Genomic DNA, 24,642 nt, shown 5'->3' with positions numbered 1-24,642 from the left:
TGTACATTTTACAAGTTCAGTATCACATGCTTCTGAAGAATGTCAGTTCTTGTAAAGTCATACTATCATTATTGTTCAAAGCTGCCGGTGGCCGATTAATATTTTATGTTAAAAATGATGTAGTTTGGAGTACCTACTTTCAATTTCAAATATATTTGTACAAAACTGACAACTTGGCTGTTGCCCTGTCTAGTAAACAATGAATAGAAGTGAATTTCAGGGGCCAACTACGTAGAACTACTTCCTCTTTGTTTTACATAAACCCGACTTTAACTTTCAAATATCCACGAAAGTTTCAAACCATGAATAGTAGGCTATATAAAGTGCAATGAATAATATTTTTGACTTATAATTAAAAAAAGTTTACATGGTGTCTTTCATAGCGTTGCGTTAAAACTGTTTTTGTTGTGTCTCCTCCTAGATGTGCTATAGTCCGGTTGAATGCAACATCGTTAGTTGGCAGCGGTAGCGAGCTTGCTGCAAGACCAGTCGGTTTCTATTTCCCGCCCGTGCGCTGATTCAGAGGAGAATATCCTCCCTCTCCGTTCATTTATTTGCTTTAAAACTCTGCTTCTTTCTCTGGCCGCTAGTGCGCTGTTATTTATGTGTGTTAACTGCAGTAGAGGAGGAATGGAGTGCCTTTCCTCTACACAGAAAAGCTCGCATCTTTCTCACAGTTTTCTACAGCACATGAGCGCGCGTCGTTTAAAACTCGATCAACCGAGTTTTTCTTATAGCTGTGAACTTAAAAATTATCGAATCTTCCTCGAATTTCAAGGCACATATTTTATTTGGTATTTACTTTCAAAAGAAGAAAATGTGAGGAGGACGTTTCTCCCTTCCCTCCCCCGAGGAACCGCCACTGATGAAAATGCTGCGGCTCATTTCATTCAGGCCTTGTTGCAAGATGTAAAAAGAATAGATAGAATACTGTACGGTAGTAGAAAACCAAAACTCCTGAACAAGAGGAAAGTTTTAACAAATCCACGGTGTGTTACATTACTAAGAAGGGAAATTTTACAGCTGAAAATTACAAAGTGAGGGACCATGAGGACCTGTACCATCATGAATATTGTGATGGCATCGAGCACTCGACAAATTGCGAAAACCTGGCCATTGCAGAAATGGGAATGTGGTCCAGAGAATGCACTGAGAACTGCAAGGTGTATGAAAAAATGGTGAAGGAGATGGTGAGTAAAATTGTTTATAATTTTTGCATAAGAAGTGACAATTTTGAAGGTAACCACATTGGCCGAGCGGTCTAAGGCGCCTGTCTTAAGATCAGGTCTCTGTAATGAAAAGGCGCAGGTTCGAATCCTGCATGTGGTAAATATTTTTTATTTTTTTTTTTAATTGTTACAGTTATTTATATATGGAAATTGTAAAGGAAATAGTGAGTGAAATTGTTCATAATTTTTCCCATAAGAAGTGGAATTCTAGAAGTGAGCCACATTGGCCGAGCGGTCTGAGGCGCCTGTTTCAAGATCAGGTCTCTGTAATGAAGAGGCGCAGGTTCGAATCCTGCATGTGGTAAATATTAAAAAAAATAGTTAGAATTATTTGGAAAAAAAGGCAGGAAGATAACATTACAATTAGTTAAGGGAAAAAATTATGTATAGGTTCGAGTGCTATATACAAAAATCTTTCCTTATGATTTCTTGCTTATTAAATACTAATGATATGATAATTTTCTGTATGTTTTCAGGTAAAGGAGGAAGAGCCAAAGAAAGAAAATTAAGTAATGTCGAAACGTCAGAGAAAAAAGTAATGTAATAACATGCAAAACAATAAAAATTTTTTTATTTGTGGTACATTGTCATTGATTTATTATTTGTAATATAAACACAATTATTTTTCCTTCAAATTAACCTTAAACGGGATCACAAGTGATATTTCCTGGGGATACTGGAGGGAATCCTAACCCATCCTAATTCTTTATGGGAATAATGTATAATAGTAATAATGAAATGAATGGAATATTTTTTTTTCAAAAGAAAAAAAAATATTGTAACGTATCGCACTCACGTTATTACCTAAGCTGAAATAATGCTCGTTATAATACTCCATGCTTTTCAATCAATCTCCTTCTCGATTATAACATATTTTCCACTATATATTTCAATATATACATATGCACTACTCCTTCATAGGCTATAACTATGGTATAACCAAAGTCACCATTTCTGGCGCGTGAAAAAGTAATGGGAACGTTGAGAGCGAATAACTTATCTTTGCAACAGCCTATGAGCATTAAAGATGACAACTGTGATTGGCAAATTGCTTACGTGACGTGTTGGGTGTTACCGTTCTCAGCTACACTGGCAACAAGTGCTCACTGACTGGCTTTTTACTCAAGTACACGCGCCACAAACGCTGGCACTGGTTGTAGTGGCGACATTTACACAGGCCCAACGAAATTTTTGAAACCAGTAATCACAATTAAATGTAATAGTTTTGATAATTACACAAGATTTTTATTAGAAATGTATAGAGAATATTTTACGAATTAAGCACTTATGTGTTGATCTTTATGTAAGGTAAATATTGTCGTAATGGCCAATTTTAATTGACTCTAGCTATTGATATTATTGTCATCTCAATGAATAATTAATGTTAGTCATTAATAATAATAACTTAATCATTTCAATTAGTAATTTTTGTAATAAATAATTGAGGACAATGGATAATTAATGATTGATCTAATTTATAATTAATCTTTCATTGGTTCTTATGGAGTTACTGGCAGATAAACTGACACGACTGGAAGCATTAAGGCTTTTCGTAAACTTTCAAAGGTGAGCATCATAATAATACCAAATAAGGGTTCTAAATAAGAGACACTATTTCTTAATAGGACCCCTGGGTATCTCTTATTAGGGAACAGAGTAAGTAAAAATGAAATAGCTACCCAAGGTCATAAATTATTATCTTCCTTATTAGCAATCTACCTTATTATATGCAACATTTTTCCATAATAAATTTGTTGTAGCTTAAATTACCTGCTGTTTTCTTCCTCAACAAAAACCATCAAAAAGTTCAAAGTATGAAAAATTACTTTGCTTGCTCTCAGCTTCGTTGCTTACTCTCAACTGAGGTTAGACAAAGAACACGATGTCTTAGAAGCACAAACATTGATTTACCATAGTTGTCGAGAGATGGCAAATTATACCAGAGAAGTTAACAAGGTATCTCTTATTAGGGCCCTGTCTCTTATTTGGGTACTTTACCTTACTGGTTGCAGAATCATGCAAATAAATTTTAGCATTAGATCTTATACTTTGGAGCAACAGTAACGAATATAAATGACACTCGGGAGGAAATTAAACGCAGAATAAATATGAGAAATGCCTGTTATTATTCGATTGAGAAGCTTTTGTCATCTGTCTGCTATCAAAAAATCTGAAAGTTCGAATTTATTAAACAGTTATATTACCGGTTATTCTTTATTGGACTCTCACTTTGAGAGAGGAACAGAGATTAAGGGTGTTTGAGAATAAGATTATTAGGAAAATATTTGGGGATAAGAAGGATGAAGTTACAGGGGAACGGAGAAAGTTACACAACGCAGAACTGCACGCATTGTATTCCTCACCTGACGTAATTAAGAACATTAAATCCAGACATTTGAGATGGGCAAGGCATGTAGCACGTATGGGCGAATCCAGAAATGCATATAGTGTGTTAGTTGAGAGGCCGGAGGAAAAAAGACCTTTGAGGAGGCCGAGACGTACATGGGAGGATAATATTAAAATGGATTTGAGGGAGGTGGGATATGATGATAGAGACTGGATTAATCTTGCACTGGATAGGGACCGATGGCAGGCTTATGTGAGGGCGGCAATGAACCTCCGGGTTCCTAAAAGCCATTTGTAAATAAGTAAATAAGTATGATCTTATAATTTTGACAAGAAGGAAATTATATCTTAAATTGGAAAATAATGTGAATTGTTATTGTTCCCATTGTTGTTTAGTAAACTGTCCGACAGGTGTGAACCCTACAAATGACACCAAAAAGGCATCACTCATGAGGCAACCAATGACTTAATAAATTATACACGACAAACTGCCTTCTAATATACACAGAGATATTAACATATTGTTATTTCAGAATTAAATGTCAACATATATTTACGTAGAACTGAAGGTTTACATTTCAACAACTACTGAAGTAAATATTCTCTTAAACCTGAAGATGGACCAATCTAATGAACCTAAAATTATAAGGTGACAAGTTGATAGCAGCCAATTTGATGTATGTTACCGGATGATGGTCAATGATAAAATTTTCATGATTAAGTAGGCCTGATCATGACAGTTTGACTTCTAAATTCTCCTGTCATCTATTTTGTGTTGTTATTGTATTATGATAAAATTTAGCGAAAATGTAAATCTCATCGTTCGAGAGATGGATATGAATTTTGAATCAGTTTGATTAACTATTTGATCATAATTATTGATTAGTTAAGCAGAAATATCTTATCATTATCAACGCTGCGGAAGTTGCATAGATCCTAACAATACATATTTTCTTCAATTACCCGTGATGTCAGAAGATTTAGAACAAAGTTATTGATATACTGGCAATACAAACTAGGTTTACTAAATAATAAATTAGTAAGTATGAACAGTCCCCGAGTCGGCCTCGGTAGCGTAGTCGGTATAGCGCTGGCCTTCTGTGCTCGAGGTTGCGGGTTCGATCCCGGCCTAGGTCGATGGCGTTTAAGGATGCTTAAATGCGACAAGGTCATGTCAGTAGATTTAGAGGGAAGTAGAAAACTCCTGCGCAGTGCTGCTCATCGGAGTGACTACTACCGCGGAGGAATCGGAGATTACGAATAAAGCTCTCCACTGGTGATCTCCAGTACTATCGTAGGTGGAATAGGGGACATACGGAGGGATGCGGTGGTTCGGAGCGAAGCGACGTTAGCTCAAGGACGACCGGCGCATACGGACTGGCGGTAGTTGAGTGGAATAAAATGGCACCAAATCGGATATCCGTCGCATGGAAATTCTTTAATTTTGTTGAAGATAATAATAAAGTCGCACACTGTAAACTTTGTGGGTGAATTTACTCTAAGCGTGGTGGAACTTCGAATTTGTTAGACCATGTGAAGCGATCGCACAATCGCGAACTTGATGAAAACAATTTCGCAAAACATTTGATACGATTTCTTTTTAAATTGTTTTAGTGCTATTGTTCCCAAAGGCTCACAGTCTAGGAAAAAGTCTTGAAATTTCTCTAAAACGTAACTTTCGAGGCAATAAAAACATATGAAATATTTACAAGACGACTTGAGTTATATTTCGCTGTTTGGATTAAAATATTTCTGAATGAAACTAAAGAAACATGTGGTAACAATATAATTACAATTATCTTTAAGTTGATATCCACTTATATTTTTATTACAGAGCAAGAGTGGCGCGTTTTAGAAGAGGCAGTTCAAATGCTGACATCCTTTAACACAATGATCACAATCCTGTCCGGTGAAGAATCTGAATAAATTATGTTGGACAGTAAACTTTATCCCATTGATAGCCCACGTTTCTTTTGTTCCATTCTGAAGCTGCCTTAATATATTTTATGTAAAACTAAACCGATTAGAATAATAATTGACAAACCCTGTTTGCGATTAAACGAGAGTTTCTAGGAGAATTAAAGTATAAATGTTTACATTAGCTACTGAAAAGCTTTACTTCTGCGTTAGTTTTGCAGTTAGATTGAATGTTATTAATTTGATCAATGACATAAAACTAATGTCTTTTCACATATACTATGAATTTTAAAACTAGAAAAAAAAAATCTGTCAGCTAACGTAGCACTTTAAGCAACACAAGAAAAAAAAAGAGCCGAAGAAAGAGAGAGAGATTAGCATAAAAGAGAGCATAAACAAGAAATTACAACTTATTTTAAAAGATACGCGGACGTCAGCGGACTCGAATCACTACCTGATCCGATTAAAGGAATGCTCAGCGGAAAGTGTATGTCTGCGCCACAGCACATGTACAACCTGCGCGGCATCAATCGGAGGTAACCGGAGGTCTCCGATTGAAAGCGCGCAAACAACCGCTCCGGAGAAAACCTAATCATAAGCAGCACTACTCCTGCGGGAAAAAATTCCGGCACACCGGCGACGCTAATATAACCTCTGCAGTTGAGAGTGTCCTTAAATGAACCATAATTTTTAAAGTCCTCGAAAAAAACTGGCCCGACTCTTGAAGATAGAGCACGATTCATACGACAACATTCTCCCTCAATATACAGACCCTGACCTTCATGAGGAGATCGGCTTGCCGATATTTTCACGACTAACGCAAAAATAATGCAATTAATCTAAAATAAGATCAAATTAATGCCTGAGAGTCCTTATGTATACAAACAAGACACAGATCGACAATCTGACAATTCATCGCAAACTTTCAGATAGCTCTGTAGTCCAGTGGCGGCTCTACAATAAGAACTGCAGAGCTGCAGAACCGCCATTTAAATGGACCTGTAAAATTAAAAATGGAAAATGTGCTTTTATGTAATCTAGTTCACTGTTTCATTTATTTTTCCAATTCATTCTCCTTCGATTCGAGATTTTACTGTCTGTAGGAACCTTGAACTGCTGGAGAATTTTATCTGTAGTGTACTTTTCGGATCTGTGCTCGGCAGTTCCTGAAGCTCAACGTAGGGTAGTCGGCAGCAGAAAACTGGTTTTCTTCACCGTCCCATAAGACTGCATTAGAGCTGCAACTGAAGCAGCTCTCTCCGAATATACAAAAGAACCGCCAACACCCTCATCTCTTTATGACCTGCGTTAGAACACATAGGCTTCTGGACTACTGTATGTCGAATCGAAAAAATCGAAAACTCGAAGGAGAATTGGGAGGAAAATTTAAAAGGTACGCAAAACGCGTCCTTGCAAGGGGTTGGGGGCTGTACAAAACTAAATATGTGAGCTCCAAGCCTGTTGGCCACTAGTCTCACTCCGGGTTACGCTGCTCCCCTGAAGGAGCTCTAGAAAATTTTGAAGGGGAAGCCGAAATTGGACGTAACCTCTTAGGTACCACATACGCCAGGGGGGCTGAGACTGATCAATTGATCACGGAACGGGGCGAGGAGGAGTTGGCTGGTGTGTGCCGTTAGGATGGCAAGACGCCGTCATCTGTTGTTCGATGACAAAGCAGGTGAAGGCCGTCGGAAGAAGCGCCGTGAAATCTAAGCTGCAATTTGAGAGGTCCCTGTCCTTTCAATTTGCGACTTATTGAGTGACCTCGTATGTTTAATAGACTATTAATATTATCTGAACTAGGGCATACATAATTTATAAGAAAGGTGGAATATATATGGGGAAGGGCATATAGGTCCGTGGCCCATTTCTTATAGGGCTCATCCCGACATTTGTCTTACGCCTGAGGAAAACCACGGAATACCTTAGGCAGGATGAGTTGTCTCATATAAGAGACTAGCCAATTTGGCTATTATGTAGGAGGTCATGAGCCTTGTTGATTTGTCTCAATTTCGAGACCAGCCATTTGGCTATATGATGGCTCAATTGCGAAGAGTGGGGAGAGATGTAATTGTTAATTAGGGAGATTCATGGGGATATGAGTGCAGGTCCGTGGCCCATTTCTTTTAGGGCTCATCCCGACATTTGTCTTAGCGCCTTAGGAAAACCACGGAAAAACCTTAGGCAGGATGAGTTGTCTCAATATCAGAGACTAGCCAGTTGGCTCTTAGGTTGAATGACTCTATGAATCGATGGATATATACTAGCCAATTGGCTCTATTAGATTTCCATCGATCAACAAAAGTAGATAATGTTATGGAGAGATTTGGTTTAGCCCAGTTAAGACAAGGTCATTTTACAGCGGTTGCACTATCCAAGGAGTCTCATGGAGTTGAGTCGTGGCTACCAAAACCTGGGAGTAACGCCAGCCTCCCTGTCCTCCTGTCTCAATAGTATAGCTAATGGACCTGTCTGGTGTCTACGCCGTAACCTAGGAACATACTGGCCGAAGCCAGATATGAGCGGGTTGGGGATAGCACGAGCTTCCGCATACAGGTTCCTTGCCAGTCGAGCAATGAACTCGTCTATGGTTGGCAACTCTAGTTCATCATGGAACTTTCTTCTCGAGGCGACTCGGGGGAGATGGGTAATGAGTCGAATCACCTGGTTTTGGACAACTTGGAGTTTACGGAGATGGGACACTGCCGCAAACCCCCATGCGGGTGCGGCATAGGTAATGACAGAGCGAATGAGGGCCTTATACATGGTAAGTCCTACCCTCAGGTTGTCAGGAGTTAAGGCCACCAGAATGGGATAGTGTCTAACTATCAGCCCGTTGGCCTTACGAAGAAGGGATTGGATGTGATCTCGGAAGTTGAGATGAGAGTCCATAATGATCCCTAAATATTTAATTTGGTTCATCCACGGCATTTCTCGTCCGAAAAGTGTGGGTGGTGGTGGTATGTCTTCGAGCCTCGCTCTTAGTGAAAAGAGTATGGCCTGACATTTCTCTACATTGACCTTGATTCTCCAGTCGTGGAACCACGGCTGGAGGTGATCTAAGATCGACTGTAATCTACGGGACGCTAATCTATAGGTTTTGCCCATCGCCAAGAGGGCAGTGTCGTCTGCATACATATACAGATGACTACTTCTGCCGTGGATATAGCGAAACGGGAGGTCATTAATGAATATATTGAAAAGTATGGGCCCGATAATGGAACCCTGTGGGACTCCTGCGTGAATTTCACGGGGGGTGGAGAAACTAGTGCCTACACGGGTTTTGAATGTACGGCCTCGGAGGTAGTTAGAAATGAGGCGTATCATTCCATCTGGGACTCCCATGCCCAGTAACTTAACGAGGAGTCCCTCATGCCAAACCTTGTCGAATGCTCGCTCGATGTCCAGGTAAGCTGCAGCTACTACACGCTTCGTGCTCATAGCCCAGGTAATGTCCTCCGTCATGCGGAGTGCCTGGAGTGTAGTGGAACGACCAGGGTGAAAACCGAATTGCTCGTTCCTGATTTGGGGCAATACTACTTCAGTGAGGCGTCTATGTATGACCCGCTCCGCCAGTTTGCTGAGACAACTGAGGAGACTAATAGGCCTATAGTTGCTTGGATTCGTCTTATCCTTTCCGGGCTTTGGAAAGAGAACTACGTGAGCTTCTTTCCAGTGAATGGGATAGTGACCGGAAGCCAAGATGTTATTAATTATCTCTGCTATGCGCTTCATAGCTGACCTTGGGAGATGCTGCAATATAATTCCTTGGATACCGTCGGCTCCTGCAGCCTTATGAGGGCCGAGGCGACGAATGAAATGGGCGACCTCGTGGGTGTTCGTAGGTCGTATCCCATTTTCCGGCTTCCTGCTAAGGAGGTCTCGAACCGATTCCTCAACAGCTCTGATATGGGGCAAGTTTAAATTTTGTTCCACGGGTTGAAAAGTGGTCTCTAGAACGTCTGCCAGTGCGGTAGCCTTCTCCTCAGGACTAAAGGCCGTGACATCTGGACCGACTACTAATGGGTGAATAGATTGAGATGGATTGGACAGAGCTCGAGATACACGCCAGACATCTGACATGTTTCTGCTGTCCATCGTCTCAACCTTGGATTTCCAAGCATCCACGACCGTCTCGTGGACCGCCTCACTGATCCGCCTGCGTAAGCGGTTCATTTCTATTCTATGTTGATCTAACCTAGTACGCTTCCACAATGTTCTTGCTCTATTGCGGGCGATCTTTAGGTCTCTAATATAGGCTGGGAGCTGCATCCGTCCCGGTTGTGAAGACCGTTTCGGTATAGCAGCTACCATTGCCTTCTTTATGCACTCCGTCAGGTCGCTAACTGACCTATCTATCCCTGCCGGAGTGACTTCAGGGGGGAATGGTGGAAGCGTAGCGGCTACCTGGTCTTGAAAGAACACCCAGTCTGCCGCCTTGTAGTTGAATTTCTCAGCGGTTGGGGAGAGTTCGACTGGGTGCATGATCTCCATTATCACCGGTAGGTGGTCGGACGGAAGATCATCCAGGGTTGTTAGTCTCGCTCTAGTTGTGAGACCTTTCACCAGAGCGATGTCTAATATGTCAGGCAGTTGATTTGCAGCATCCGGTACGTGTGTGGGTTCCCTAGGGGCCATCACGACGTATCCGTTTCCTGTAGAATTAAGAAAAAGCCTATCGCCCTGCCGATTGGGGCGTTGACAGTTCCAGCTAGCGTGCTTCGCATTGAGGTCGCCGGCGACTACGAATCTATCGGATAGACTTGTCACTATATCTAAATCGCGTTCATCTAGTATGCCCGGAGGACAGTAGGCAGCCATAAGCAGAAAGGGGAGTCTGCCTATGTAGGCTCTAATAGCCACTGCCTCTAATGCCGCTAGCTGGGGAAGGAGATACTCACAGTGCGCGATCGTAGAACGAACGAACACCGCTACACCTCCGCCTCTTCTACCCGCTCTATCTTGTCTATAGACTTTAAACCCCGCGCATCTTAAATTTACTTGGGGTGTCAGGAACGTTTCTGTTATAAATGCAACGTCTATATTATTAGCGTCTAGGAAAGCCCTGAACTCATGTCTATCATGTCTAAGGCCCCTGGCGTTCCATATACACATCCTAGCAACTACGTCACTTCGTCTGGCCATTGAGAGAAACGAGGGAGGTTAGGAGCTTAAATATCTCCGGGAGGGCAGACATAGGATTCTCCATAAGGAGAACTATCACTTTGGTTAATCCTTCTAGGATTGGGGCGAGCGGGAGGTTAGGGTTTGCTAATTGCAACGCCTCGGTAAAGTGCTGAACTTGGTCCAAGGTCGCGCCTTGACCGGTCGGGCCTTTCGAGGTGCTTGCAATAGCTTCCTGCTGGGCCGGTGGGACAGGGGCGGAGATGGACTCTACCGTGGTAGCCTTGGTGGCTTTTCTGCTGCCCCTGTTGCGCTTAGGGCGCTGAGAAAGGAGTCCTACATTATTGGCAGCAGTTTGGGGGGCTGTCGCTGCCACGGTGGACCACAGAGGCGCGGCAACGGGCACTTCCAAAAGCGAAGGGATGGTCGCCTGCTGCTGCTGCGTTTGCTGCTGCTGTTGGCGGACCGGCCCGAGTTCCGTGCGTCGCTCCGCACGGGGCCCCTGCACAGGGGCGCGAGCCTGTGGCTGCGGCTGCTGTTCTCGGAACAGCTGCTGCTGCCTCGCAGCTCGCTCCACACGCTGCTGCCGGAGCCACTCGTATTGGAGCGTCCGCTGTTCCTCGAGCTCTGCCCTCCTCCGTCGGGCAGCCCTGCTCGTTCCTTCCGTGGCATCTCTAACCTGTAGTGCCACGGGACACCCTCCGTAATTGGCGGTGTGAGCGCCAGTACAGAGAGCGCATGTAGCGGGGACATCGTGCAGCTTGCGACAATCTTTAGTCTTATGGGGGCGTGCACAAGCTCGACACATAGGCTGCGCTTTGCAGCTAGCCTGCGTGTGGTAGTACCACTGGCAGTTGCTGCACAGAGGCGGGCGCTTGCTGGGGACGTAGTCCTCAACTGTTACCCTCATCAGGCAGCACTGACGCAAGGCTCTCATTCTATCCCGGGTTTCGGGGGAATTCTCCACATCGACAATGACCATTGGGAGTTTGGCCTTTGTCCTTGATGAGTGCATCCTCGTCACTCGCCGGACGATTATGCTTTGGAATTCCAGGTCGCCCTGGATGTCCTCCTCATCTGTGTGAATATCTATTCCTCTTAGAACGAATCGCAGAGGCTTGTCGTTCTTGGGGCGCAGCAAGTTGTACGCTACTCCCCGTTCGGTCAGGAACCTGCAAAGATTTGCGTAGTCCCTTTCGCAAACAGTTTTCACGGCCGTCCCGCCGCGCGCCCTGTACGAGCATAAGCCCAACGGTTCGTATTCGGCCTTGAACTCTAAGTTCAGTCGGCCCAGCGAGCCAGTGAAGGCTGGCGTAATAATAACGGGTGGGATATCACCACGTCGCCTAGTGAGGGCAGTCTCAACATCATCTTCCTCGTCCTCACTCTCCGACACGTGAGTACGAGCTGGGGAAGGGGGGCGGGGAACTGCCTCATCTACCTCAGGGGCAGCAGCCGTCTCCTGTGGGGCCTCAGGTTCGGCGGGGGGTTCTGCCTCCTCGGTCACGACTTGAAGAGTCGCCGCCTCCAATTGCTCCAAGGTAGAGAGAGCCGATCTCTCTTCCTTGGTGAGCTCACTAGCGGAAGGAATGCCGCCCTGCTGAGTCTTAGCTGAGCCCTTCTTCTTCTTCTTTTTGGCCTTAATGACCTGAAGTGCGCCGGACCCAGATGGAATCGGCGGCACTTCATCAGCCAAGACCGTAACACCACGGCTATTCAGTCCGCTAAGACCGGGCAAGTCAATACGTGTCACCTCAGTGACCTTGGGAGCTATCTTGGGAGGGGTGGGCTTTCTCGGGAGTCCTGAAGGGACTGGGATGGTGGTAGGGGGACGAAGCTCAAGGATCTCCGCAACGGGGACCGGGACAGGCGGCGTCCGTACAGGACCAGCCGATCTCAGGTTCCGACGCCTGGGCGGAGGAGTAATCTGCGCGGGACGCGACACGCGCAAGTAGGAGGTGGTGGGCCCTGTCTGGCTAGTGCAAACTAGCAACCGCTGTACGCCACCTGCATTAGGATGGCTCGTGGCCTTGTTGCTCTTAACTGGAGCCATTCGAATTACAGATTCGATCCTGTCAGGGGGGGAGACCTAAGCGGCACTCTGTCCGCAGTGCAAGAACCTGCTAGGCCCCTTTCCCACTAAGGGTGGAAGCCCAGCAGTTACGCCCGACCGGTCGCCGAAGCCTAGCCCGGTTAGCCGATCGCAACAAGCGTTGCGGAGCCCGCCGGGGACCGTCGGTTTGGTTCGCTAATTTCGTTGGCCCTGATAAGGGCCGGACGAAAATTTGCGTAGCCCTCAGAAGGGCCGGGCAATAGTAGAAGAGTGGAGGGCGGAAAGCAAATTAGCCCGAAGGCCCTGCCTTTGGGCAGTCACTCCGGCACGAAGGCACAGAGTCTCTCCCTAGCAGGAAGCCTGCCTAGGGGCCGAGGACGGCTAGGGGTCTCCTCGAGAGAGGACCCAATCCCCGACCGGGATCCGCCTGGCCTAGGGAAGTTAGTGCGCACAGCCCTCCGTAGGCTGCGCGGCTTTCTTCGCGCTGAGCGCCGGTGCGGCAATGGAACCAATAGGCTGCTCTTTAAGAAGTGCCGATTACGTAGGTGTCCGCCGCCTGGCCGACAGAAGTACGATGCTCGGCGCCTCGAGCCTCCCTGGCCGAGAGCTGCTTGGCTGCTGCGCTCGCTTGCTGCTGTAGAACTGAGGAATCTGGTTGGTTGTCCGCTGTAGCTGCTTTCGCCGGTGCGCCAATCAGAAGTTCTCAGGACACGTCTTGCTCCTTTCACGTCCAAGAAAGAAGTCTCTACTGTATGTCATTACGGTTCCAGTGTGTTATAGTACTGTGGGTGGTGTGATGATTAGTCAGTGTGTCTAAGAAAATATTTTATATTAAAAATGAATTAAATGACAAATCTAATCGACCAAGCCTTTTCGAAATTAAAAGAGAAATTGCACGTTAACTTAAGAAATTAGGACATCCTACACCAAATTTAAATTTGGAAATTTCTGGAAAAATTCCAAGAAATCATGTAGCCTACTAGTCATTTTAATACCGAAATGTGTAATGGAAACGATTGGTTTTTTGCTGCGATCATGAAAACGCTTTCTCCCCCACCCGTGTATTCTGTTTAGAGGAGAAAATACATGGACAAAGACCGGAGTGAAGGATTTAGTTAATTTGACTTAAAAAACTATAAGAGCATGAAAATTCGAAAACTCATTTCAAGTCAAACAGATTTGTCACTGTTAACGATATTAAAATATTCTAATACAGCTTGATTCTGCGTATTGGATTAACATTCAGAAACAAGAAGGAAATGTTTCTAAAAAGAACTATGGTCTATCTAAAATAAATTAACTGTGTGAAATTCTGTGCCGCATTTGAATTAGCGATTCGAGGACTTGCTGAATCAGGAGATTCAACAAACCGCGGTATATTTCGGGGTTTGACTGATTTTACTCCACATTTAGATTAAACTTCCAAAGATCATTTATAGGGCTCGTCACAATTGAAAGGAACTACGAAAACAATTCAAAATTAATTGCTGGATAGCAATAAAATTATTGGAAATTTCTCTTCACTGCCACCAAGACATGACGCTGAAAGTTTGGTGCAAACTATCTTAACGGAATTTAGGCTTAACGGAAATTCAGTCATAATTGAATCACATGAATTAATTGTGCTGGTTAATGGCGGGGCTAACGTAATGAGTGGGAAACACGGAGAATTTGTATTGTGTTCCACAACATATTTATTGCCAAGGAATTAAATTTAATAATGCAACAAACATGTTCATAAACTGGTCAAGTTACGATACTTTATTGCAAATCTGTAGGAACTCCCAGCTCTCTGTTTTATAATTCCGTCTGCCGGTACGGGTGTACGCTAGAAAAGTTGACGTAAAGAAATTCGGTAGGAGTTAAAAGCGTTCGAACGATAAAAAGTTCCTGATGGTTGTTCATTCAGGTATCAACATGAGGGGCATATCTCCACTAGGTGACTAGTTGTGCCAGGTGGGAGAGGTGTAGCGCACGGGGTGGGCAGGGCGCACGGATTGTTGGAGTACAACTTCGAGAAGGGACTGTAATTACACGCGTTATCCGATTTAAATGCAATAAACAGCATGCGTTTGCTAAATACACTATTTTTCATGCAGAACTGCCAACCTTTATAACCGCGGGCCGCTACTGCTCTGTACAACCATGCTTGCTAGCAGGCCACGAATTTCAGGGTTGGTATACTATTAGGAAAGAGTTTAATTTATTATACTGGTTAATTTCGTTTTTTATGATTATATTTTATTGCACGGTTTATAAATATTCACCTTACTATTAAGAATAGATTAATTTTCATTGTATCTTTTCAAATGCCTCTCGTGTTATGACAACAATCGAAGTAAAATTAATTAATTAACTGGCAAAAACTGGGTGGCCAGATTGTTGTTAGGTCAAGTCGCCGTATTCAGGCGCTACTGCAGCCTAATATCGCCTGTCACTGAACTTTCGTATCACCGACCGCCTCTGAAGGTATTAATAATACAAGCTTCAAATATAAAAAAGTATGGTCTTCATGCTTAATTATATAAGCAGTAACAGGAGCTGCTGCCAGCAAATCAAAATGAGGATAGCAATGACAAGGAAACTTTCTAATATAAAAAGGAGCATCTTCTGCGGACATCTGGAGAAGAACTAAGGAAGAGACTAGTAAAGTACTTGATGTGGAATGTGGCTTTATATGAGGCAGAAACATGGACATTACGACTAAGTGAAGAGAAGTGACTAGAAGCATTTGAAATGTGGATATGGAGAAGAATGGAGCGTGTGAAATAAACAGACAGAACAAGAAATAAAGCTGTGTTGGAAAGAGTGGGTGAAGAAAGAATGATGCTGGAACTGATCAGGAAAAGAACAAGGAATTGATTGGATCACTGGCTGAGAAGAAACTGCCTACTGAAGGATGCACTGGAAGGAATGGTGAACGGGAAAGAGTTTGGGGCAAAAAATGATATCAAATGATAGACGACATTAAGATACAGTATATGGTCATATGCGGATACAAAGAGGAAGGCAGAAAATATAATTGCTGGGATTGCAGTGAAAGACCTGCCCTTGGACGTGCGCAAACGCACACACTTATTGTCTTTTTGATCTATCGATATAAAATCATTTATATATATTTATTCCTAATGTAATTGAAATTGTAACTAGGGAAACGTAGGATTTTATAATCTGGAATTAATATTGCTAATGCAATTGGTAAATTTGTAATTAGGAAGTTGTAGGGATTTATAATTTGGAATGGTATTTAACTATGATGTTGTTCTCCTTGTATATCTTATCACACAGATATTTATTGATAACGCAATTGGTAAATTTGCAATTTTAAAACTGTAATTATCTAGAAATGTGAAAACATGTAATGTTACAACCTATGTAATGGTGCATGATGAAATATATAGGCTACTCTAAACAAAGCACACACACACACACCTATGTAAGCATACTTGAGACACACATTTCTGATAACAACAACGACAATTATCAAGTTATTAAATATACATATAACAGAAGATACATTTATAAACCAAAATTAAGGTGAGATTATAACAATAAAATTATACAGTATTGTGCATACCCCTTTTTAGAATTGATCATACTCTAATTACATTATATGTATATATTGAAATGTTCTTCTGCTTCCTCTACTCATCTACTGTCTTCTCCGGCATTTCCGACTGGAAAGTAGTGCAGTGGCGGCTCGTGCCGGATAAATTATGTGAAGGTCAATAGAATTCTAGGTAATTTCCTGGAATCGTTATATAGCCGTGACGTCGCTGATGACGTCGCGAATGCTTTTGTAACCTATACGATGGCCATATTGAATTAATGTAATATATTCACCATTTTCTTAAGTTTTATGAAAAGCACAGCATATAAAATAAACAAATTTTCAACATTTTCGGAAGCTACGTCCCCTTAACCCCAAAGAATTCACTGTCCCAACAAAACTTCCACACAATACATACCACAACATAATAAAACAACCACAAGTCCAAATGACATAAAAAAAGACAAAATCTAACACATTTTATACAACACATCAAATTAAAAGAGTACAGAAGAAATATTACCCATAACAAAATTCAAAATCACAATCATAATCGTAAACTGTATTCATATTTTAAATCAACTTCGGAACATGTAACTTCCAATATAAGCTTGCCTATCCAGTAAAATCAAGTAGCTACTATTAAATCAAAGCAGTATTCTGTTGAACAGAAAACTTACACTTGAACGGAAAAGAAAGGGGCATTAGTAATTTCATCTCTTACAAGTTCATTGATGCATTCAGAAATACAATCAATTATTTCATTTTGAATCGTTTTAGATTTCCCAGAAAAAACCGGCCTAATTTTTTCATAGTCATTTCTAATTTTCAGAGGGCCAATGAAATGAGAGCCAATAATTCTTTGAAATGCCCCCTGTTCTGTGACGAAATACTCTCATCATGACAGCGAAAAGCCAACTCCTGCTTGCTTAGAAACAATACCTATCGATTACGGTGTGGATTACGTCTATTTAAAGGTACGTTTTCATTCAATTGACTTACGTATAACCTGGAACTTTCCTTTAGGGCATCCGCAATAGTGTTCATGTTCTTCTGCAGTGCCTTTAATTGCAAAATACATTTAACGTGTTCAGCTGAATCTGCATGGCTGTGAAGACCGCGATGGACATTTTTGAAATCGCAAAATCCAGTTGAATTCCAAGCGAGTTTCTTGTTCCCCAGAAGAAGACAAGGCCAACAATATAACTTCTCGTTATAGTGACTCCCACATAACCAGTTGTAATCGGCATACCACGAATCTTGAAACTGAATAGTGTATGACCGACCACCACTTTTCACTTTTTTCATAGTTATATTAATGTGAGGTGTTGTTCTGCGGTATTTTAAAATATCTTGCTTATCTTCTGCACACCAACGAGAGAACGGTGCCTCCAAAAGATTACACACTAAATCGTTTAACGGATTCATGTTTTCATCACATTAGTAACACCTTCACACTTCGCTACACTTGTCAGAACAAACAACAAAGAATACGTAGGCCTATAGACTAAAAGCGAAATTGTTGGTCAGCGCGGGTCAAATGTACAACGTAGTTTAAAATGTTATGCCAACTTTCTTTATTACAGGGTACTCAAATTATTTCAAAATCTATACAAAATATAATATTCAAGAGGTGCTAACGTTATAAAAATACCAAAATATATATGTTATATACTAAATTTAAACAATATTTAACTTCTTTACAGAATATTTTATGTTTTCTTATTTAGTTGCAAAATATTACAGTTTGCCACCTTGGTCCAATGTTTGGACGAGAGAGAGAATTTGTCTTTCAAGAACAGAGAAAGGAGATGAATGCCTGCTCCCCAGACCTTCCTAATAGCCTCGCAAAAAGGGCCGGTAATTCATAGTAAGCAACTCGTTGCCATGGCAACCGGTTGTGTGTACTGAAGGCGAAAAGGAAAGTCTCATTCGGACCTTCAGCTGGTCCGCTAGCCACGTGGCCTGACTGGTGAGGGGTTCATGTGAAGTACTGCAGTGAACGTTAACTGAGCGGATTAAGCCGAACAAGATATTAAGAAGTAGAGCAAAATATGGTTTAGTGAAGAATTCATTTCAGTTTAATTTATTGATAAAATATATTTTATTAAAGCACGAAAAAAGGAGTGAAGGTGGCCTTCATGTACTTCACTTGAATAACCGCCACTGAAGTAGTGGCACAACTGTCACTTTGTGAATCACTGTACACTCTTTGACGCGGAAATACTGGTCGCTATTCAGAGATCAAATTCCACCTCGGAACAGCTCGGGATCATCGTGTAGGCTGTGTTCACTCGCGAGAGTTTCTTTAATTTCAGTGTAATTTTACTCTCAAAACGGCTGATGTAAAAAATGTATTCCAAATAGTTATTACTGATTTTAATGAACTGTGGTTTCATAATTAGGAAATTATGTTAGGTACAATGAATAATTTTACACCAAGAACTCTAGTTACAGAACTGATTTCATTTCTCATTTCATTTATTGTATTCCATGGATTACATTAGCAATGAAGCTTTAAGATGTGGAACAAGTCAAAATTTTGCAAGATTACAATCACAATTTTCTTTTTATTTTTTTTTTTTTTACAATTTTTTGGCGAGATGTAGTGAGATGAGGTGAAACTGCAATCTTCTAATAAACAAAGGAAGGAAAAGAAAAGATAATCTGCATCATCACGTAATAAATCTAGATAAAAATATAAATTTAATATGAAGGAAATATTATTATATTAATAAAATATTAGTAATAGTTCCTTAAACCTTCCACTGCAACTACAGGGCATGCAGTCGTGGTCGACGGGAAAAACCGTGTATTTCGTTCAAACACGATAGGCAATAGATCTATTGTGTATGAGTGGTAAAACGCACAAATTTAGTGTCTGAGTTTGAATTCCTGTTAATTGAAAGAAATTTGTATATTTCTTTTTATAGGCCTCAAATTACTTCAGTGGGTTTTAGTTCATAATCGGATAGTTGACGTTGTTCGTTGTATCGAGATCTTACCATGTTATCAGTAAGTCCCGGGGGTTTAGCCACAAAAACATTACAACAGGTTAGTGGTGACGGGGTTATACGCCACCTGTATATTGTAAACAAGAGGAAAGGGGTTGACTCGCTTTCAGTCGTTCAAACAAGTTTAAGATGGTTAAATAGTTTACTCTTTCTAGTAATTCTTATGTTAATAAAAATCTTTTCCCCCGGTTAGTTTTCACTCAGTGTACCAACAATTACATGCGGTACACTCCTCCCGCCACAATCCGTCGTTTCGTCTAAGGAAACCCATACTTTACTGTTTGGCACGGTTTTTCTAATATCCTGTAGTACGTGTTAGTAGCACAGCTTCAAGTATTCCTTATGTAATGTTGTTTCGGATGGCAATATTTTACCAGTGTATTTTTTTAGAAACTGTTTTAAATAGTGATTTTCCATTTTCCAGAACGGGATGTTTGCGTACACCAACATGTTGCACAGATCACGATAAAAGCTATTGTGTCTGTCTGAACTAAAGTTAAACGTTGAAGGCATATTTCCCCCCCCCCCCCTCTCTCTCTCTCTGTTTATTTAATTCAACATGTTTTTATGCTTCTTAGTCGCGATGTTGTTCTATATATTTATTGTAGCCACCTCTTATTTTCGTTCTACACAACTTACAAACAATATTCCGACCATCAGAGGAAAAATACTGCCATAAATTGCCACAATTGTCTCCGTTGTAAATGTTTTCGGACATTCTCGCTTATACAGGGACATCATTTTATTTTTACTTCAACTTTTATTGTACCTGAGTTTTTAATGTACTTCACTCCCACACCTTCTACTAACCAAGTTCCAACTGTTCACACAGAACTAAGGCCGCAGTACTGAGTTCGTGATTATAGTACGTTTCAGAAATATGTTCGCGTTTTCCAGTGACGAAAATTTCCAATATTGAATCATATTTTCGCACAGGTACTGTCGTCCGTTTGCCTACGTCGCATCCCGATTTCCCCCACCTGCTTCTGCTCGCTTCACTGTAAAGACTAGTGGCTGGGCTTTCTTAGCTCTTTTCTGAAAACATTAATTTCTGCTAGGAATTAATTGGACGTCTACGTAATATTATGCAACTGTTTAAAATAACTTAAATAAAAGGGCCTCGTTAAGTAATTAACTATCACGTGATTCCCCCCCCCCTTTCTACGATCCTACGACATAACCACTTGGACGACAGAAGATAGCATGTCTGAGTAATTTTATCTGTGCGGCTCGGCAGAAGTGAAGACTGAATTTACAGTACGTAAGGTACTCTTTTACAGAATAGGTACGGAATTATTTCAACATGAGTTACTAAGTATGAAGGACGAAACTGGTAATTGGAATTAGATGCAATAGTTTATAGTGCGATAATAGGCACAAAAGACCAGTATCGAAATGAACGGCCACCATTTTAAAAAATGTGTTTAAATATCCATATTATGATTATTTTTAATTTTAACTTCGTTCTCTATATCGTACGCTAATGTGATGTAGACAGTATAATATACACTGCATAATGAATACGTTCGCATGGATAACTCAGTTCGTGAGTAAAAACACTTCCTGGTAATACTGTACTGTATTTTGTTAAACAAAACCTAATGAAAATTATCACACTCAAAATCGCGATATTTCCTACTTTACGTAAATGGATGAACTACTTTTCTTCCCTCCTGTACCTAGTAAAGTGATCTGTTTGTATTTTACGCCAGTATCATCGAACTCCAGTCGTGGAAGGGGTAGCAAACGGCGTTTCCGGGTCTCAATAATTAATCCAAAGGTATAGCCAGGTTAATATTAAAAATGTTAGTAAAAATAATATGATGTCCCTGCACAAGATTTGATTTCACTCACAGCGTATTCCCTGCCTGCTGACCGTACCCAATGCTGCATGACCTACAACAGGCAGCGCAAGTTGTGTACTAACTCAGACAGCATTCTATGCCTTGTGCACCACTAACTTGACGAATTTTTGGCTAAACTCCCGGGCCTTAGTGATCAGTATATGCGCGCGCACCAATATGGAATACTAAATGAATGATATTTAGTAGCCTACCTTAATTTATATTAGAAATAAATTATTTCAGTAAAATGTATATAATAAACAACATTCACACCTAAAAAATGAGAAGAAGGAAAAACAGTTGTTCTGAACCTGATGTACCTTAGAAATTCGACGTTGGCCTAACCATTGTTTATTCCATAATGTTATCCATTACCTGTGTATAAGTGGCAAAGTTGCAATACTAGTTATGTTACCGTCATGAATTCGATATCGAATAATGAAAATTAATTAATTAAATTGCTATCATCTAACGAAATTTGGAAATAAGAACATTTCTACAAAATTAATACGCTCAAATAGACCTATTACTGCTGTAGACTACGTAAGTTAAATTCCAGAGTTTAAAATTAAAATTAAAATTTAAACCAATAACGCTGCATGCTAACACATTAAAACATACATAGAAAGATTCGAACCTCGATCTTCGGAAAAATAAAAAAAAAAAGAGCCCTACCGCTAAACCATAAAGGCTTCGTAGAGGGTATGTCGTTTCGTGACACACAAGTAGTACGTCGCTGCTAAGACTTGACTTCATTCTCTATGTTCAGTTCCCACCCCCCCCCCCGTGTGCATCACGTGTTAATCCGAATTGCACTTAGACAAATTCGTGCTACAGAAGAGCGACACTTTTCCGTGTCAAAGGATGTACATTTTTGAAGTGAAAACTTGAGAATGTCTTCCAACCGTTCAAAACTGAAGCAACATATTTCTCATACATTAATGCGTATACGTAATATTGACTCTAACATCTGCATTGTCAATCGATTTTTTACTTTTGTTTTACACTGTTCATGATGAAAAACACTTTGTCGACTCGACATTACTTACAGCAAGTGAAGGAACTCTAATTGTAAATGTTGCTAGTTCTTCGAAAGGGCGGTTTTCTCTTGCATCTTTGTATTTAAGTGCAAAACTCCAAAATTATATGTTATACGCAAGTGTTATTCACAATACTGCGTGTTCATTTCAAAGTGTGTCATGGCTCGCTGTATATCGTCATGTGGCTAACCGATGAGCCTAGACAATTCAATTTTCCTACACTTCCGCAGAGGCGTATTACCTAAGTGCAAGAGAAGTTGCCTAGCAAGTACGGTGTTCATTCTGAAGAGTACTTACCGATACGTACGGTAACTCCAGTAGTGGCAGGAATGTGAACTGTTTGGAAACACATACGGGGGTGAGTTTTTTCTTACTGTCGGGATATGGGGAGGGGGTTAAGACGATAACTTGCGTACAATATTTGTTGACATTATCTTTGACGGTCAACATGGACACGGAGCATTTGATTTGTGTTGTGGAATGTTGCCGTACGCAACCGATGATAATAAATACCCTGCGTACGACTTGCCCGACCAAAACACAGTTCGAAAGAGGTTATGATAGCACACAGACCGTACAGACCGCCATCTGTTGCTACGACGTTCAAGTCATACCGTACATGTTTTCAAGTTCAGATTGAACGCCTTGATTAATAGGCAACTTCTCTGACATAAAAGCTGAAACTCGCTTCAAATCGCTGACTCACAACAGTGACGTCATGACACACTTTGAAATGAACACCCAATACTTTCACATTCTTTTGTATGCTATTTAAATATCAACAATTAAAATATTTAAATGTAAAGTTTCAATATACTTACAAAATTTATTATTAAGTTCGTAATGTTATAAGTAGGGCTGTGACATCTGTATATTTGTATTACCAGGTATATTGAAGGTGAACACACGACGATGAACAGAATGTAGTTGACGTGTTTCAAGTACAGACAGCGGAAGCGAATTTGACACACGCCTAAACAAGCACGTTCTGTGTTTTGTATACAATTATTGCTATTTTGTATATAAAGGTTAATATCGGAAAGGTATCAATTATGGTGGTGAGGTTGAGAATAATAATTGTTGGAAATCTTACTTACATTGTCACAAATGTGGTAAAACGTAAGTTTGAAAAGATGTTTTTTTCTTTATTTATTTTTAGATATTTGCATTACAATTTTAGAATGCCGAAAACGTATATGGCGTACAATTTTGTTTTCCCTATATTTAACTGTTACATTAATTTATTTATCACATCTATTCCGTAAATTACCTTACTTTTCTAGTATGTTGTTCGCCTGGTTTCGGTTCCTGCTGCAGTAAACAACATTCATTTTCAAAGTTTCAAATGAAAATGACCACCGAGTGTCGAATAGTATAACCTTATGTGCGGAAAAACTGCGTTCAACATCGACTGAAACCAAGGACGCACATTTAAAATATTGCACATGAAAATATTTCACATCATCCATTTCTACATCAATTTGATAAAAATCGCACTTATCATCTGACAAAACTCTTGCAATTTTGGATAATAAATCGAAACCACCAGTTGTATTACTGTGCTCATTTTCGTACACATCTTTTTGCTTATATCACTTTGCAGACCATACACTTTTGAGGTGAGATTATTTACTATTGACGGAAATGATGCAGCTTCCATATTTGGCTTGAAGGGGATTTTTGCCCTTGTTATTAAATTATTATTATTTTTTTTTGGGTTATTATTAGGATTTAGGGGAGAGAAGGGTAGTATCGGACATCGGGTAATATCGGACAATGCGTTTCTTTCATCTACCACCAGATGGTAGTACCTGAATAACATGGTTACGTTTCTGTATGCGACACCACAGAACCGTAACCATGTCATTCAGGTACTATCATCTGGTGTAGATGAAAGAAACACACTGACCGATATTACCCGATGTCCGATACTACCCAACTCTCCCCTATGTATTTTTATTGTTGGTTTAAGTGTATTCATTTAAGTAAAGTTAATAGAAGATTTTAACTTCTCTCTTATGCTTTCAAAACATTGCCCAAAATCTTCCTGGTGACCCAAATATTAAAAAACAGTGTGAATATATTTCACCTAATTTTGGATTTATCCCTCTAGAATCGAAAGTCTCGAAAAGACTATTGTAAAATTGGAGGAGCAAATTTCGATAGTAAATGATTGAAATTGAATGTTGTGTATTGCAGCAAAAACCGAAACCAAGCGAACAACATGCAAGAAAACTAAGGTACGGATTAGATGTGATAAATAATTTAGTGTAACAGTTAAATATAGGGAAAGTCATATACGTTCTCGGCATTCTGAAACTATAATGCAAAACTCTAAATATTAAGGAAAACATCTTTGGAGACTTAAATTGTAAAACATAACTATGATTTCCAACAATTATTCTCAACCTCACCAGCATTTTAGACCTTTCCGATAATATTCCTTATATGCAGTGGCGGCCGGTGAGGCATTCTGGTGGTGGTGCCAAAAATGAAAAAAGGTTGTACGCAAATTACCCTAATGA

General features: G+C 40.7%; 1 non-coding gene across 1 annotated transcript; it reads left to right on the top strand.

Moving 5' to 3' along the window:
* Positions 1 to 1,242: 1,242 nt before the first annotated feature.
* Positions 1,243 to 1,329, top strand: TRNAL-UAA (transfer RNA leucine (anticodon UAA)). The gene has a single exon. It is a non-coding gene; the product is annotated as a tRNA-Leu (tRNA).
* Positions 1,330 to 24,642: the final 23,313 nt, after the last annotated feature.

This window comes from Periplaneta americana, chromosome 8 (assembly GCF_040183065.1).
Source record: "Periplaneta americana isolate PAMFEO1 chromosome 8, P.americana_PAMFEO1_priV1, whole genome shotgun sequence".
Lineage (NCBI taxonomy): Eukaryota > Metazoa > Arthropoda > Insecta > Blattodea > Blattidae > Periplaneta > Periplaneta americana.
Note: the sequence above shows the minus strand (reverse complement) of the source record. Positions and strands in the feature narration are given on the sequence as shown.